Here is an 18,481-nt window from a genome sequence, read left to right as displayed (position 1 = left end):
ATTAGCTGAGCCTGTTTCCAAAAACCCTATTGTGAAACATTCTCTAAAAATCGGGAAACAGTTCAGGCGATCGTTTGGTGTCAGTGAATTTTTTACTTCTGCCCCATTATTAAAGAACCATACATTTTCTCCATCATTATTAGACAGGGCGTTTTATATCTGGTCTGGAAAAGAGATCTCCTCACTGAACTACTTATACACTGATATGTGTTTTGCATCTTTTGAACAGTTAGTACAATAGTTCAATATTCCTAGATCCCAGAAACTTGGCAGAGCAGGCTTCAGAGAATAAATTCTTCATCTCTATGTCTAAGACATGCTGTAATTCAATTTATAATAGTAGATTGGCTGCATTGGTCAAAGGAAAAATAATCCAAGATTAGACCAGAAATAGATTCTACTTGTCAATGATGTAAGCAGGCTCCTGCTACTGTATTACACGTTTTAGACATGCCCGAAATTGGCATATTTCTGGATATCAATTTTTTAGACGTTTTCTAAGATACTGGAGAGACCTATAGAACCTTCTGCCTTTATTACATCATTTGGAGTGACACCACAGGAGGCCCCTCTAACCAGTTCTATAGAGTGGCACCACAGGAGGCCCCTCTAACCAGTTCTATAGAGTGGTACCACAGGAGGCCCCTCTAACCAGTTCTATAGAGTGGCACCACAGGAGGCCCCTCTAACCAGTTCTATAGAGTGGCACCACAGGAGGCCCCTCTAACCAGTTCTATAGAGTGGCACCACAGGAGGCCCCTCTAACCAGTTCTATAGAGTGGCACCACAGGAGGCCCCTCTAACCAGTTCTATAGAGTGGCACCACAGGAGGCCCCTCTAACCAGTTCTATAGAGTGGCACCACAGGAGGCCCCTCTAACCAGTTCTATAGAGTGGCACCACAGGAGGCCCCTCTAACCAGTTCTATAGAGTGGCACCACAGGAGGCCCCTCTAACCAGTTCTATAGAGTGGCACCACAGGAGGCCCCTCTAACCAGTTCTATAGAGTGGCACCACAGGAGGCCCCTCTAACCAGTTGTATAGAGTGGCACCACAGGAGGCCCCTCTAAACAGTTCTATAGAGTGGCACCACAGGAGGCCCCTCCAACCAGTTCTATAGAGTGGCACCACAGGAGGCCCCTCTAACCAGTTCTATAGAGTGGCACCACAGGAGGCCCCTCTAACCAGTTCTATAGAGTGGCACCACAGGAGGCCCCTCTAACCAGTTCTATAGAGTGGTACCACAGGAGGCCCCTCTAACCAGTTCTATAGAGTGGCACCACAGGAGGCGCCTCTAACCAGTTCTATAGAGTGGCACCACAGGAGGCCCCTCTAACCAGTTCTATAGAGTGGCACCACAGGAGGCCCCTCTAACCAGTTCTATAGAGTGGCACCACAGGAGGCCCCTCTAACCAGTTCTATAGAGTGGTACCACAGGAGGCCCCTCTAACCAGTTCTATAGAGTGGTACCACAGGAGGGCCCTCTAACCAGTTCTATAGAGTGGTACCACAGGAGGCCCCTCTAACCAGTTCTATAGAGTGGTACCACAGGAGGCCCCTCTAACCAGTTCTATAGAGTGGCACCACAGGAGGCCCCTCTAACCAGTTCTATAGAGTGGTACCACAGGAGGCCCCTCTAACCAGTTCTATAGAGTGGCACCACAGGAGGCCCCTCTAACCAGTTCTATAGAGTGGCACCACAGGAGGCCCCTCTAATCAGTTCTATAGAGTGGTACCACAGGAGGCCCCTCTAATCAGTTCTATAGAGTGGTACCACAGGAGGCCCCTCTAACCAGTTCTATAGAGTGGCACCACAGGAGGCCCCTCTAACCAGTTCTATAGAGTGGCACCACAGGAGGCCCCTCTAACCAGTTCTATAGAGTGGCACCACAGGAGGCCCCTCTAACCAGTTCTATAGAGTGGCACCACAGGAGGCCCCTCTAACCAGTTCTATAGAGTGGTACCACAGGAGGCCCCTCTAACCAGTTCTATAGAGTGGTACCACAGGAGGCCCCTCTAAACAGTTCTATAGAGTGGTACCACAGGAGGCCCCTCTAACCAGTTCTATAGAGTGGTACCACAGGAGGCACCTCTAACCAGTTCTATAGAGTGGTACCACAGGAGGCCCCTCTAACCAGTTCTATAGAGTGGTACCACAGGAGGCCCCTCTAACCAGTTCTATAGAGTGGCACCACAGGAGGCCCCTCTAACCAGTTCTATAGAGTGGCACCACAGGAGGCCCCTCTAACCAGTTCTATAGGGTGGCACCACAGGAGGCCCCTCTAACCAGTTCTATAGAGTGGCACCACAGGAGGCCCCTCTAATCAGTTCTATAGAGTGGTACCACAGGAGGCCCCTCTAACCAGTTCTATAGAGTGGCACCACAGGAGGCCCCTCTAACCAGTTCTATAGAGTGGCACCACAGGAGGCCCCTCTAACCAGTTCTATAGAGTGGCACCACAGGAGGCCCCTCTAACCAGTTCTATAGAGTGGCACCACAGGAGGCCCCTCTAACCAGTTCTATAGAGTGGTACCACAGGAGGCCCCTCTAACCAGTTCTATAGAGTGGTACCACAGGAGGCCCCTCTAACCAGTTCTATAGAGTGGTACCACAGGAGGCCCCTCTAAACAGTTCTATAGAGTGGTACCACAGGAGGCCCCTCTAACCAGTTCTATAGAGTGGTACCACAGGAGGCACCTCTAACCAGTTCTATAGAGTGGTACCACAGGAGGCCCCTCTAACCAGTTCTATAGAGTGGTACCACAGGAGGCCCCTCTAACCAGTTCTATAGAGTGGCACCACAGGAGGCCCCTCTAACCAGTTCTATAGAGTGGTACCACAGGAGGCCCCTCTAACCAGTTCTATAGAGTGGCACCACAGGAGGCCCCTCTAACCAGTTCTATAGAGTGGCACCACAGGAGGCCCCTCTAACCAGTTCTATAGAGTGGCACCACAGGAGGCCCCTCTAACCAGTTCTATAGAGTGGCACCACAGGAGGCCCCTCTAACCAGTTCTATAGAGTGGTACCACAGGAGGCCCCTCTAACCAGTTCTATAGAGTGGCGGGGGGGGGGGAGCAGTGGTTCCCAAAATTTGTATAGTCCCGTACCCCTTCAAACATTCAACCTCCAGCTGCGTACCCCTCTAGCACCAGGGTCAGTGCACTCTTAAATGTTTGTTTTTTGCCATCATTGTAAGCCTGCCACACACACACTATACAATACATTTATTAAACATAAGAATGAGTGAGAGTTTTTGTCACAACCCGGCTCGTGGGAAGTGACAAAGAGTTCTTATAGGACCAGGGCACAAACAACAATAATCAATATTTTGACTGTTTATTTAGCCATCTTACATATAAAACCGTATTTGTTCCACAAAAATTGTGAATAATGAGAAGGGTGTGCTTGAAAGGATGCACATAACTCTGCAATATTGGGTTGTATTGGAGAGAGTCTCAGTCTTCAATCATTTAGTTTTCATGCTATTGAGGGCCGAGAATCCACTCTCATATAGGTACGTGGTTGCAAAGGGCATCAGTGTCTTAACAGCGCAATTTGCCAAGGCAGGATACTCTGAGCGCAGCCTTATCCAGAAATCTGGCAGTGGCTTCTGATTAAATTACATTTTCACAGAACCGCTTGTTTCAATGAGGCTCTCTTGTTCAGATATCGGTAAGTGGACTGGAGGCAGGGCATGAAAGTACCTGCGTAATTGCACACCCATCTCGCTTAGGTGCTTCGCTATATCACATTTGACATTGTGCGTGAGCTTGAGTTCATTGAAACACGAAAAATCATACAATGATGGAAAGACCTGTGTGTTGTCCTTGCTAATGCAGACAGAGAAGAGCTCCAACTTCTTAATCATAGCCTCAATTTTGCCCCGCACATTGAATATTGTTGTGGAGAGTCCCTGTAATCCTAGATTCAGATCATTCAGGCGAGAAAAAATATCACCCAGAAAGGCCAGTCGTGTGAGAAACTCGTCATCATGCAAGCGGTCAGACAAGTGAAAATTATGGACAGTAAAGAAAACTTTAAGCTCGTCTCTCAATTAAAAAAAACCTGTCAGTACTTTGCCCCTTGATAACCAGCGCACTTCTGTATGTTGTAAAAGCATTATATGGTCGCTGCCCATATCATTGCATAATGCAGAAAATACACAAGAATTCAGGGGCCTTGTTTTAACAAAGGGAACCATTTTCACTGTAGTGTCCAACTTGAAAATAAGGGAGAGCCGCACACTCTAGGAGCTCAGATGCAAAAATGTAATATCCAACGTTTCGACAGCCAAGCTGTCTTCATCAGGGTATGATCACAAACACTGCGAGATGAGTCGTTTATATAGTAGTATCAAAAGACACACAGGTGTCTGTAATCATGGCCAAGTGTGGCCTAATATCATTGGTTAATTCTCAAATATAAAAATGGCATACAAAGAACAGCATACAAAAAAACAAATGGATAGCATACGATCATAGATTCATTTTAGACTACACAAGCTTACAAACAATTACAATGGCAAAGTCACAATAATCACAAGAATGGCTTAAGATCAAAGTCTATGTTGAGACCGAAGGGTGCAAGGGTCTTTAAATTAAAGATCCAGGCAGCCTCTCGTTTTAACAATAAATTATCAAGGTCACCCCCTCTCCTAGGAAGGGTGACACTGTAGTGTCCAAAACATATTTCAAGCTGTCAGGCATTCCCTTGGCAGCAAGAGCCTCTCGGTGGATGCTGCAGTGTACCCAAGTGGCGTCGGGAGCAACTGCTTGCATGCGCGTTACCACTCCACTATGTCTCCCAAGACGTCTTGGCCACTGTGGTGGTTCATTTCTTAACTATCAAATGAGGAGAGACAAACTTATCACACAAGTCAGAGTTATACTTAAACTAAATCTTTAATCACTTATTAATAATGGAGCAGGTCAATACAACACACATATAAAGTGAATCTATTGAGTGCTCTACGATAATGATGGCTGGTCGACGATTCACGGTCAAATGATTCGTTGAGAGCCACGAGACAAAAGTACAAAGGTCTTTTATAGCCAAGATACACCCCTTTCAACCTACATGACGAACAACAGATGTATAGAATGGGTCACAAGGTTAAGATCTGTATGAAAGATACCTATAATACATAGCAGACAGCATCTGCTGTGTCAACTGTTTTCATTGTATAGAGACCAGTGTCTGGTCCTCCTACTCCAAACTGGAACCAACTCTTCCTGGTACGGTATACAACAGAAACATTAACTCATGCTCTGGAATGCTCTTTAGGTTTTATCACCCAAAAGACATTGTAAATCTCCTGTCAGTGTTTATTGTTTACTCCATGTGTAACTCCATGTGTTGTTGTCTGTGTCACACTGCTTTGCTTTATCTTGGCCAGGTCGCAGTTGTAAATGAGAACTTGTTCTCAACTAGCCTACCTGGTTAAATAAAGGTGAAATAAAAAATACAATAAAATCTCCCAGAGGCCCATCCTCAGTAGAACACACACACAATAGTTAACAGAATACTTTATTCTGTTGCATAAAACTACCATTTGATGCAATAAAAGCATTATAACATAGTCTTGCAATTTTTCAACCATACCACCAAAGTCCATTTGATGTCACAAAGCTGTCCAGTACTTAAAAAACATATTATCTTGTTGTCCTTGTTTCCGTGGTTTGCAGAAGTGGATGTCTTCCTTAATTGACCCCCCCCATTAATGTAACAGACATATACCAGGAGCTGTGCCAGGCCCGCCACATCTGTTGACTCATCCAGCTGTAACGCATAGAATTTACTGGCTGGTATATGAAGCAGTAATTGTTTCAAAACATCTCCTGCCATGTCACTGATGCGTAGTGAAACAGTGTTGTTTTATGAAGAAATTGTCTGTATATTTTTGGGGCATTTTCCCCCAGCCCCAGCCATATCCACGGCAGCAGAAAGAAGTCCTCCACAATAGTATGGGGCTTGCCTGTCCTCGCCATTCTGTAGCTCACCATATACGACGCTTCTAGACCCTTCTTATTAATGGTTTCTGTTGCTTTTATACATGTCTTACTTCTCGAAAGTCATCTTAATTCTTGCTCAAAAAAGTCCCTTGGCTTATTTTTCAAATTGGCATGTTTTGTTTCTAAATGTCTACGCAAAAGTGAAGGTTTCATGTAATTTTTATTTCCGTACCCCCGACGGCATTACGCATACCCCAGTTTGGGAATAGCCATGTTAGAGCATGAGGGGGTGGGTTTGATTTGATTTGGTTGGGGATCCGTGTGTGTTCTGTTAGAGCATGAGGGATTGGGGTGGGTTTGATTTGATTTGGTTGGGGATCCATGTGTGTTCTGTTAGAGCATGAGGGATTGGGGTGGGTTTGATTTGGTAGGGGATCCGTGTGTGTTCTGTTAGAGCATGAGGGATTGGGGTGGGTTTGATTTGATTTGGTTGGGCATCCATGTGTGTTCTGTTAGAGCATGAGGGATTGGGGTGGGTTTGATTTGATTTGGTAGGGGATCCATGTGTGTTCTGTTAGAGCATGAGGGATTGGGGTGGGTTTGATTTGATTTGGTAGGGGATCCGTGTGTGTTCTGTTAGAGCATGAGGGATTGGGGTGGGTTTGATTTGATTTGGTAGGGGATCCGTGTGTGTTCTGTTAGAGCATGAGGGATTGGGGTGGGTTTGATTTGGTAGGGGATCCGTGTGTGTTCTGTTAGAGCATGAGGGATTGGGGTGGGTTTGATTTGGTAGGGGATCCGTGTGTGTTCTGTTAGAGCATGAGGGATTGGGTTGGGTTTGATTTGGTAGGGGATCCGTGTGTGTTCTGTTAGAGCATGAGGGATTGGGGTGGGTTTGATTTGGTAGGGGATCCATGTGTGTTCTGTTAGAGCATGAGGGATTGGGGTGGGTTTGATTTGGTAGGGGATCCGTGTGTGTTCTGTTAGAGCATGAGGGATTGGGGTGGGTTTGATTTGGTTGGGGATCCGTGTGTGTTCTGTTAGAGCATGAGGGATTGGGGTGGGTTTGATTTGGTTGGGGATCCGTGTGTGTTCTGTTAGAGCATGAGGGATTGGGGTGGGTTTGATTTGGTAGGGGATCCGTGTGTGTTCTGTTAGAGCATGAGGGGGTGGGTTTGATTTGGTAGGGGATCCATGTGTGTTCTGTTAGAGCATGAGGGGGTGGGTTTGATTTGATTTGGTAGGGGATCCGTGTGTGTTCTGTTAGAGCATGAGGGATTGGGGTGGGTTTGATTTGGTTGGGGATCCGTGTGTGTTCTGTTAGAGCATGAGGGATTGGGGTGGGTTTGATTTGGTAGGGGATCCGTGTGTGTTCTGTTAGAGCATGAGGGGGTGGGTTTGATTTGGTAGGGGATCCGTGTGTGTTCTGTTAGAGCATGAGGGATTGGGTTGGGTTTGATTTGGTAGGGGATCCGTGTGTGTTCTGTTAGAGCATGAGGGATTGGGGTGGGTTTGATTTGATTTGGTTGGGGATCCATGTGTGTTCTGTTAGAGCATGAGGGGGTGGGTTTGATTTGATTTGGTAGGGGATCCGTGTGTGTTCTGTTAGAGCATGAGGGATTGGGGTGGGTTTGATTTGGTAGGGGATCCATGTGTGTTCTGTTAGAGCATGAGGGATTGGGGTGGGTTTGATTTGATTTGGTAGGGGATCCGTGTGTGTTCTGTTAGAGCATGAGGGATTGGGTTGGGTTTGATTTGGTAGGGGATCCGTGTGTGTTCTGTTAGAGCATGAGGGATTGGGGTGGGTTTGATTTGGTAGGGGATCCGTGTGTGTTCTGTTAGAGCATGAGGGGGTGGGTTTGATTTGATTTGGTAGGGGATCCGTGTGTGTTCTGTTAGAGCATGAGGGATTGGGGTGGGTTTGATTTGGTTGGGGATCCGTGTGTGTTCTGTTAGAGCATGAGGGATTGGGGTGGGTTTGATTTGGTAGGGGATCCGTGTGTGTTCTGTTAGAGCATGAGGGGGTGGGTTGGGTTTGATTTGGTAGGGGATCCGTGTGTTCTGCCCTCCAGCTGTTCTGTCTGTTATCTGTAGAATCATATAAAATGCCAAATAAAAAAACCTTTAAAAATGATCTTCAATGCTTTTCAATGAGGAACATTTTGAATTGAAATTGACCCCCAACTCTTGGTAAAGGTCATACAATTATCAAGACCGATGACAGACAGAGACATTACATCTCTACCTTACTCTCTTTCCATTTTGCACCCTCTCAAAGGTGCGATATATAATGACATTCTTCTGTGACCACTAGTTTTCCTGGACTACATTATATACAGTAGAGACATTGGACTGTCAACTCCCTCTGCTCGATCCAGACTGTGATCCCTATGAGGACTTTGTTGTGTCTGTACTGAACACAACATAACACACACACACTCCCCTCCTCACACAGTAATCTATGAACACGTGAAGGGCATTGGGCAGGGCTGTGTTGGTTTAGTATGGAATCTGGCTCAATGTAACTGGTTAATAGGATCAATAGCACATTAGACAGGTCGTTACAGAGTGGGGAGTTGGGCTGGAGGAGCAGTTGCAACCTCACATGTTTATTCAGCACTAATGGATGTATGTGGTCAAGGCTCATATCATGTCATGTTATGTCCCATCATATTTATAGTGTCATGTTATGTTCCATCATATTTATAGTGTCATGTTATGTTCCATCATATTTATAGTGTCATGTTATGTTCCATCATATTTATAGTGTCATGTTATATTCCATCATATTTATAGTGTCATGTTATGTTCCATCATATTTATAGTGTCATGTTATGTTCCATCATATTTATAGTGTCATGTTATGTTCTTATAGTGTCATGTACTTCTGAGGGCTCTGCAATAGATGTACTTTTTGAGTTTCTAGTGAAATACCTGGGTAGTCACCTGAGATGAAGCATCACTGTCATGTTTATCTCATTGATATTCACAGCAGGCTCCCTTTCAGATGCTTTTTATTTTCTGTCTCTCAACTGATTTCAATTGAAGGCAATGAAATGTTGCAATGAGATAAATGCATTCAGTGAGACATACATGCAATGAAATGATGGAAGAATTGCATTTTTGCTCCAAAAACCATATCAATAGGAGTCACATAACAACATAAAATATATATATATTTTGAGGGTGGATGGGCTTTTGTGAAACCAAACCAAATCCATTTCCTTGTATAATGTCACACTAAAGCGATTTGCATTTGAAAAGATAACCACTTTACTAGGTGAATGCATGTATTTCTGACTGACAGGCTGCATTTTGGGTGGATATATTTTTTTTACATTTTAGTCATTTAGCAGATGCTCTTCTCTGGAGCGACTTACAGGAACAATTAGGGTTAGGGCAGATTTTTCCCCTAGACGGCTCAGGGATTCGAACCAGCGACCTTTCGGTTACTGGCCCGATGCTCTCAACTTATAGGCTAGAAATGACTCATAACAGACAGTGATAGACTATGATTGGTCAGTTATTCATGTGATGTTATAATAGTAAGTTGCCATTTGATGTCCTGCTCTGAGGTAAATAATGCATGATTTGATGAAATGTAACTATAGTCGTGACAGATTTTGGGGTGTGATCCTCTGAGGCGAAGAAGCCATTTTATTTTTTTGTTGAGTGTCTGTGTTTAGTCTGAGAGTTATTTGTGTATGTTTGTGTTTGTGTGTAAGCGCTACCTCTGCTCCTGCTGTGTGGATCTGAGATCAAACATGTTAACATGTCTCTCCAGAGACTCTCTCCTGTGGAAATGTTGGTGAGGTGGGAGAGCTGGATGAGACTATTCGGGTTACATTAGATTTCTCGGTTGCTGTTGTTGGTGTCTCAATGACCATGTACGGTCCCCAGAACCTGGGTATTTCTAGATGAGCGTACCACGTGTGTGCCCCTTTTAAGCCCCTGAACTTTAATCCTGCACTCCTCTCTACCTGCCATTCTACTTTTTGCCTCCCCCTCTCTGTCTCTCTCTCTCCCTCTCTCTTTCTCTCTGTATTTTTCTCTAACTGCTAACCCCCGTTCCATCCCTCTCTCTGCCAACAAACACATGCCCTGCAGTGGGGGCCTGCCTGTATGTGAAACTAACAGGAAGTACTGTCAGCATGCTAACAGTAACACCAAGCCATGTTCACAGTTACCTCCCATACTCCCCTCCTCCCATACTCACCTCCCCTCAACTGGCCCCTGAAAAAGTGAAATTAGGAGGCCAACTTAAAAGGGAAGTTTAAATATCAAAGGTTTAGGGTACTGCGGTCTGGGGTTTGATTTTCAGTGTGTCTGTGAGGGCCTCTAAGGGCCCACGACTTTATCTCGACCGCTGCTTTCATGTGTGACTCATTGTTAAATGATACCAGTTCCAGCTGGAAGGTGGTTTGCAGGCATTGCATTTTTGTAAATTGTTGGTATGGCCTATACTGTAGGGATGAGAGATTTGGGATTTTCCACCATGGAAACTCATGTACAGTTGAAGTGGGAAGTTTACATACACCTTAGCCAAATACATTTAAACTCAGTTTTTCACAATTCTTGATATTTAATCCTTGTAAAAATTGCCTGTCTTAGGTCAGCTAGGATCACCACTTTATTTTAAGAATGTGAAATGTCAGAATAATAGAAGAGAGAATGATTTATTTCAGCTTTTATTTCTTTCATCACATTCCCAGTTGGTCAGAAGTTCACATACACTCAATTAGTATTTGGTAGCATTGCCTTTAAATTGTTTAACTTGGGTCAAACGTTTCGGGTAGCCTTCCACAAGCTTCCCACAATAAGTTGGGTGAATTTTGGCCCATTCCTCCTGACAGAGCTTGTGTAACTGAGTCAGGTTTGTAGGCCTCTTTGCTCGCACACGCTTTTTCAGTTCTGCCCGCAAATTTCCTATAGGATTGAGGTCAGGGCTTTGTGATGGCCACTCCAATACCTTGACTTTGTTGTCCTCAAGCCATTTTGCCACAACTTTGGAAGTATGCTTGGGGTCATTGTCCATTTGGAAGACCCATTTGCGACCAAGCTTTAACTTCCTGACTGATGTTTTGAGATATTGCTTCAATATATCCACATCATTTTCCTACCTCATGATGCCATCTATTTTGTGAAATGCACCAGTCCCTCCTGCAGCAAAGCACCCCCACAACATGATGTTGCCACCCCCGTGCTTCACGGTTGGGATGGTGTTCTTCGGCTTTCAAGCATTCCCCTTTTTCTTCCAAACATAAGGATGGTCTTTATGGCCAAACAGTTCTGTTTTGTTTCATCAGATCAGAGGACATTTCTCCAAAAAGTACGATCTTTGTCCCCATGTGCAGTTGCAAACCGTAGTCTGGCTTTTTTATGGCGGTTTTGGAGCAGTGGCTTCTTCCTTGCTTAGCGGCCTTTCAGGTTACGTCGATATAGGACTCGTTTTACTGTGGATGTAGATACTTTTGTACCTGTTTCCTGCAGCATCTTCGCAAGGTCCTTTGCTGTTGTTCTGGGATTGATTTGTACTTTTCACACCAAAGTACATTCATCTCTAGGAGACAGAACGCGTCTCCTTCCTGAGAAGTATGACGGCTGCGTGGCCTCATGGTGTTTATACATGCGTTCTATTGTTTGTACAGATGAACGTGGTACCTTCAGGCGTTTGGAAATTGCTCCCAAGGATGAACCAGACTTGTAGAGGTCTACAGTTTTTTTCTGAGGTCTTGGCTGATTTCTTTTGATTTTCCCATGATGTCAAGCAAAGAGGCACTGGATTTTATGGTAGGCCTTGAAATACATCGACAGGTACACCTCCAATTGACTCAAAAAAATGTCAATTAGCCTATCAGAAGCTTCTAAAGCCGTGACATCATTTTCTGAAATTTTCCAAGCTGTTTAAACAGTCAACTTAGTGTATGTAAACTTTTGACCTACTGGAATTGTGATACAATGAATTATAAGTGAAATAATCTGTCTGTAAACAATTGTAGGGAAAATGTATTGTGTCATGCACAAAGTAGATGTACTAACCAACTTGCCAAAACTATAGTTTGTTAACCTCTATGGGCTAGGTGGGACGCAAGCATCCCACCCGTGGTGCACTCCATCAACAGCAGGTGCATTTCAAGAGCGGCAAATTTGAATCCAAATAAATGTCAAAATTCAAATTTTTCAAACATACAACTATTTTACACCCTTTGAAAGATAAACATCTCCTTAATCTAACCACGTTTTATGATTTCAAAAAGGTTTTAAGGCGAAAGCATAAATTTAGAGTATGTTAGGACAGTACATTTACAAGAGTTGTGTGTAATGTTTTGTCAATTCAAAGACAGGGTCACCAAAACCATAAAACCAGCTAAAATGATGCACTAACCTTTTACAATCTCCATCAGATGACACTCCTAGGACATTATGTTAGACAATGCATGCATTTTTAGTTCTATCAAGTTCATATTTATATCCAAAAACAGCGTTTTACTATGGCATTGATGTTGAGGAAATCGTTTCCCTCCAATAACCGGCAGTCAAGTCAGCACCACAAATTAAATAATTAAAATTAGAAAACATTGGTAAAATATTATATTGTCATTTAAAGAATTATAGATTTACATCTCTTGAACGCAATCAACTTGCCAGATTTAAAAATAACCTTACTGGGAAATCACACTTTGCAATAATCTGAGCACTGCGCCCAGAAAAATACGTGTTGCGATACAGACTAGCCGTCATGTTGGGGAGATCTAAAATCGAAAATACTATGTAAATAATCCATTACCTTTGATTCTCTTCATCAGATGTCACTTCCAGGTATCACAGGTCCATAACGAATGTAGTTTTGTTCAAAAAAGCTCATCATTTATGTCTAAAAATCTCCGTCTTGTTAGCACATGATCTAAGCCCGCCGGACTTCACTTCATGAACGAGGGGAAAAAATATATTTACGTTCGTTCAAACATGTCAAACGTTGTATAGCATAAATCATTAGGGCCTTTTTAACCAGAACATGAATAATATTCAAGGTGGACGAATGCATTCTCTTTTATAACGTATTGGAACGAGGGTACCCAACATGAACTCGCGCGCCAGGTGTCTAATGGGCCATCATCGTTCCATGGCTCTTGTTCGGTCAGATCTCCCTCCAGAAGACTCAAAACACTTTGTAAAGGCTGGTGACATCTAGTGGAAGCAATAGGAAGTGCCAAAATATTCCTCAGCCCCTGTGTTTTTCAATGGCATAGGTTTAAAGGTAATACAACACATCAGGTATCCACTTCCTGTCAGAAAATGTCTCAGGGTTTTGCCTGCCAAATGAGTTCTGTTATACTCACAGACACCATTCAAACAGTTTTATAAACTTTAGGGTGTTTTCTATCCATATATAATAAGTATATGCATATTCTAGTTACTGGGTAGGATTAGTAACCAGATTAAATCGGGTACATTTTTTTATCCAGCCGTGCAAATACTGCCCCCTAGCCCTAACAGGTTTTAACAAGACATTTGTGGAGGAGTTGTAAAACAAGTTGTAATGACTCCAACCTAAGTGTATGTAAAATTCCGACTTCAACTGTAGGTATGCACGTCAGCTTTGACATCGGTATTGCACATCGGCGTTAAACTAGACATCGGGCCGATACCGATGTTGGCATTTTTAGCTCCAACCTAAGGGTATGTAAACTTCCGACTTCAACTGCATATTGAATGGGAAGTGTCTGTGCTGTGGTATGCATGTGTGGCAGCTTGATTAATTTGTCTCTAGACATCTGTTTCCATGCTCTGTTTGATGACCTCCGTACTTCTCTCCCTATCTCTCCGCTCTCTACAACCCCCCACTCCATCCTTTTCCCTTCCTTTTCTTATCTCCTCTCTCACTTCACCCTCCCCCTCCCCTCTTTATTGCCTCCCCCCTGGATTTCTTTATCACCTCTCTACTTCTCTCCCTCTGCCCTTCCCTCCCCTCTCTCTCTCCAGTCTCCTTTGCCGTGCTGATCCCTCGTCTGGACTTGGTCATCTCCCTGGTGGGTGCCGTGTCCAGCAGTGCCCTGGCCCTGGTCTTCCACCCCCTGGTGGAGCTCATCACCTTCTCAGACCGACCGCTGAAGCCAGCCATGTTGGTGAAGGACCTTGTCATCGCTGTGGTGGGCTTTATAGGGTTCCTGGCTGGGACATACGTCACCATGGCAGAGATCGTCTCCTCAGAGGAGCCTCCGAAGGTCATCAGGGAAGCAGCTCAGAACCTAACTGTTGCTGCTGCTACAGCTGTGGCTGGGGCCTTGGGGATGTCTGAGGAGCTAGGTGGGAACTGGACCACACCTGCTGCTGCTGCAGTGAACTTGGAGTGACCTTGGATTACCTTAAAATGACCTGTAGGTATGGCTCCTAGGGCAGCAGGAGAATAAACGTTGAGCAGACAATGTGTTCGCTTACAGATTGTTTTTCATATGGTTGTGTGCTGGATCCTTGTTTTGTCATATCTAAAAAGTAGAACCAAATACACAGCATAGAAACATAGGAAAGACACTACTGTACAAAGCCCTAACCACATAGAACCCTTTCATATGGATGTTATGGAGTACACAGACATAGGAACACCATTTGTGGCACACAGAGTGTATAAAATGCATACACATACACAAGCATAAACATCCCCAACGAGCTTCACCCACACATTACCAGCTTCAGCACATTCACCATGGTGATCAAGAGTTCTCTCTCCATCTCCAGTAGGGCTAGTGTAACATTGTCTCTGCCTCATCTCTATCAGAGGGGAAAATCTAATCAAAAACTAAATCATGAATGTATGATGTCACAGGGAAACAACAGCCCTTCTATAGGCAGGTCTCAGAGTACATCATCTGAAACCATATTCTCCATATTGTATTGTTGGTGAATGTATAACCCCTAATATGGTTTTTCAACCCTTGGGGAGTGGGGATCCGCTATAATTTCTTATGATCGACAAGAACCTTTTGAACATCAGATCGGCAGTTACTAACCTCAATTCCGGCTTCGACTTCGGACTCATCTGCCCTCTGCTTTTTATTTACCTCCGACCCAATCTTCAGGCTACCCAAGGGGAAACGCAGGTGAAAAAGAGGCAGGAGTGCGGGCGTCCTGGTGAGACTAAAGCAAAGACAAAACCAAAACCGGCTTTGCAGCTTGTTGTCTTCTCCTCTGGTTTAGTTTCTTTAGGAGCTATACAGATAGGAACACAATCGAGAACCAAGAGACTCGGAGCCCTGCCCTTTCATCCCCTGCCCCATGTTCTTGACTTTTGACCTATCATGTCATGAACTCATGAAGTCCCCAAGGTCGTGCTCTACAGACACTTATGCATAACATGAATATACCCTTTTACAGTCACATACACCTCCTCATAGACACATCAATCAAGGTTCTTTGATATGTAAACGGCCAAGTTCTGATAACATTAGATGCCTGCTGTTGGCTACTAAGCTTTGTTTGTGGTTACCTGTCTACCTTGGCTATATTTAACCAGGACTAAACCAATACTCAATTATCAAAGACCACACTGCTCCCTGTGGCAGTATCTTCCAACACAGCAATATGATGTATATTTATTCATAGATATAGGAGAAGATAATGCGTAACACTGAAATGTCTGTCTGTTCAGTGATGATGCAGTAGAACTCAGCAATGTCAGGAAAGAAGCCATAACTGATGAGAGGGAACCCACTGCGTGAAAACTGGTTAAATCAACGTTGTTTCCACATAATTTGAACCAAAAAAATCCAATGTGATGATGTTGAGTCAACGTGTAAAACTGATTGAGTTTGAAAAAAGTCATCAAAGTAAGGGAATTGTGTCTTTTTTTCACCCAACTTTAAACCTAAATCCAACGAAGTGGTGAATTTTTTGTTGTTGAATTCACGTTGACAACTCAACCAAATGTAAATCAAAACTAGACATTGAACTGACCTCTATGCCCAGTGGGGAGGCTGTGATTGACTTCCTCTACGAGATTGACAATGAAAAGACCCACATCCGTTCCATATCTATTCATTTGTATGTTGACAGGAGTGATTGGTCGGTTGTGTCAGTCTATCATATGATCATGTGACCTGCAGGTTTTATGTGTGTGGCCTGAGATTAGATGTGTTACCGTTGAGTGAATGTGTGACGCTGCATTTCATTATGGGATGTTTAACGCCTGCCTTCTCAGATCAGCGGTTACCTACTGTGAAGGTTACCGACTATGACGGTTACCGTTGCAAAGGAGAGCAGATGATGAGTACAATCCATGTAAGAGTATTTGGACCCACTGTAATGTAACATATAAGGCCCTCTCTATGCTACGTGACTGTTCTACAGGATGTATTTCCTCTGTACCATTTCACTGCCTCTCAACCCAGCATTCTATATGATCTCATCATTAAGTGTCCAATTTGTCCCTCAGGATTTTCTACAGTCGTGTATGGTAATGATAATGTTCCCTCAATTTAATCAGTATTTAAGTACAGACCATATGCAGTGTCCGCACACTGGTGAATTTATGGTGCAATACAGCAACTACTACCTGGTGATAACGCAAACTCCGCTCCCAATTACCGTCCATCACAAAGCTCAAAGAACTCTGTCTGACGCTGCTGCGATTGAAAACCATTAATGCTAAAGTCTTCATTATGTCTCATTTGTTGCACTGCTGTTAAACCTAAGCGTTAGTGTCTGACGGTGTTAAACGATGTCACAGGTCTCCAACAGTCATTTCCACGCAACGCCAACGTCACTCAAGACACGCTCAATAACACCAGGGCCCTTGGTTTGTTCTGAGGGTGTCTTCCAGCGAGTTCCCCAATTAAACCTAAATAATCCTAGCTGATTGGTGACGATGGGCATTAGCTTGAAGCATTAGCATACCATCTAACTTGTAACACTGCTGTGAACAACAGAACAGCATCCACTCCTCTCACAGGAGGTCTGCAGTGCGATGTACCAATATGTCTTTTTGATATGTTTTGCATCCGCTTTTTGTTTTACATGATGAGTTCCTCACTCCGCTGCTGTTCCCACCACCGCTTCCGAATCCCGCCCAGACATTCTAAAATGATTTGCTTTGTTGTGCCTGAAAGACATCCATTTATCCCTGTTCTGTTCGTGGAGAAACCTTTTCAGTTGGAGCAAAGCGGGCGACCATGATTCATGGATGGATCCCTCCACTCGGGAGGAACACTCAGAAATAAAAGTCTTGCTCGCTGCATGGATTGATAACCAATGAGGAGTAGTAGTGTAGGAATTGACTAGAGACTACAGTTTTTACCACAACTTCCAAATGCATTTCCATTATAAAGTTTCCTTTTGACAAAAATGTATAAGTTGTGTACCTTGAAAACGGTCCAACAAAGTGAAGTTGTTTTTTGACAGAGGAATAACTCACGTTCCATCTTGTAATAGGACTATTGTTGAAGTCTTTAGAAGGTGTCGGTACCTAGGGTCTGTAATAGGATGAGTCCATGTATAGCACTAGGTTATATTTAGGTGGGGGTCATACTGGGGTGGCAGGTAGCCTGGTGGGTAGGATCGTTGGGCCATAACCAAAAGGTTTCTGGATGGAATCCCTGAGCCGACAAGTTAAAAATCTGTCCCCTGAGCAAGGCAGTTAACCCCCAACAACAACTGCTCCCCGGTCACCGATGATGCCGTATAAGGCAGCCCCCCGCTCCTGTGATTCAGAGGGGTTGGGTTAAATGCGGAAGACACATTTCAGTTGAATACATTCAGTTGGACAACTGACTAGGTATCCCCCTTTCCCTTTACTTTGTATCATGTGACACACAGAAACACTGTCTCTCATCTACACACAGAAACACTGTAACTCTCATGTACACACAGAAACACTGTCTCTCTCATCTACACACAGAAACACTATAACTCTCATCTACACACAGAAACACTGTAACTCTCATCTACACACAGAAACACTGTAACGCTCATCTACACACAGAAACACTGCTCATCTACACACAGAAACACTGTGTCACTCATCTACACACAGAAACACTGTCTCTCATCTACACACAGAAACACTGTCTCTCATCTACACACAGAAACACTGTAACGCTCATCTACACACAGAAACACTGCTCATCTACACACAGAAACACTGTGTCTCTCATCTACACACAGAAACACTGTCTCTCATCTACACACAGAAACACTGTCTCTCATCTACACACAGAAACACTGTGTCTCACATGTACACACAGAAACACTGTCTCTCATCTACACACAGAAACACTGTGTCTCTGATCTACACACAGAAACACTGTGTCTCTCATCTACACACAGAAACACTGTAACTCTCATCTACACACAGAAACACTGTGTCTCTCATCTACACACAGAAACACTGTAATGCTCATCTACACACAGAAACACTGTAACTCATCTACACACAGAAACACTGTGTCTCTCATCTACACACAGAAACACTGTAACTCTCATGTACACACAGAAACACTGTGTCTCTCATCTACACAGAAACACTAACTCTCATGTA

General features: G+C 44.0%; 1 pseudogene; it reads left to right on the top strand.

Annotated features, from left to right (window-relative positions):
- The window catches only part of LOC106613148 (proton-coupled amino acid transporter 4-like), a 439,980-nt pseudogene extending 424,518 nt beyond the window's left edge, over positions 1 to 15,462 (top strand).
- Positions 15,463 to 18,481: the final 3,019 nt, after the last annotated feature.

This window comes from Salmo salar, chromosome ssa09, assembly GCF_905237065.1.
Source record: "Salmo salar chromosome ssa09, Ssal_v3.1, whole genome shotgun sequence".
NCBI lineage: Eukaryota > Metazoa > Chordata > Actinopteri > Salmoniformes > Salmonidae > Salmo > Salmo salar.
Note: the sequence above shows the minus strand (reverse complement) of the source record. Positions and strands in the feature narration are given on the sequence as shown.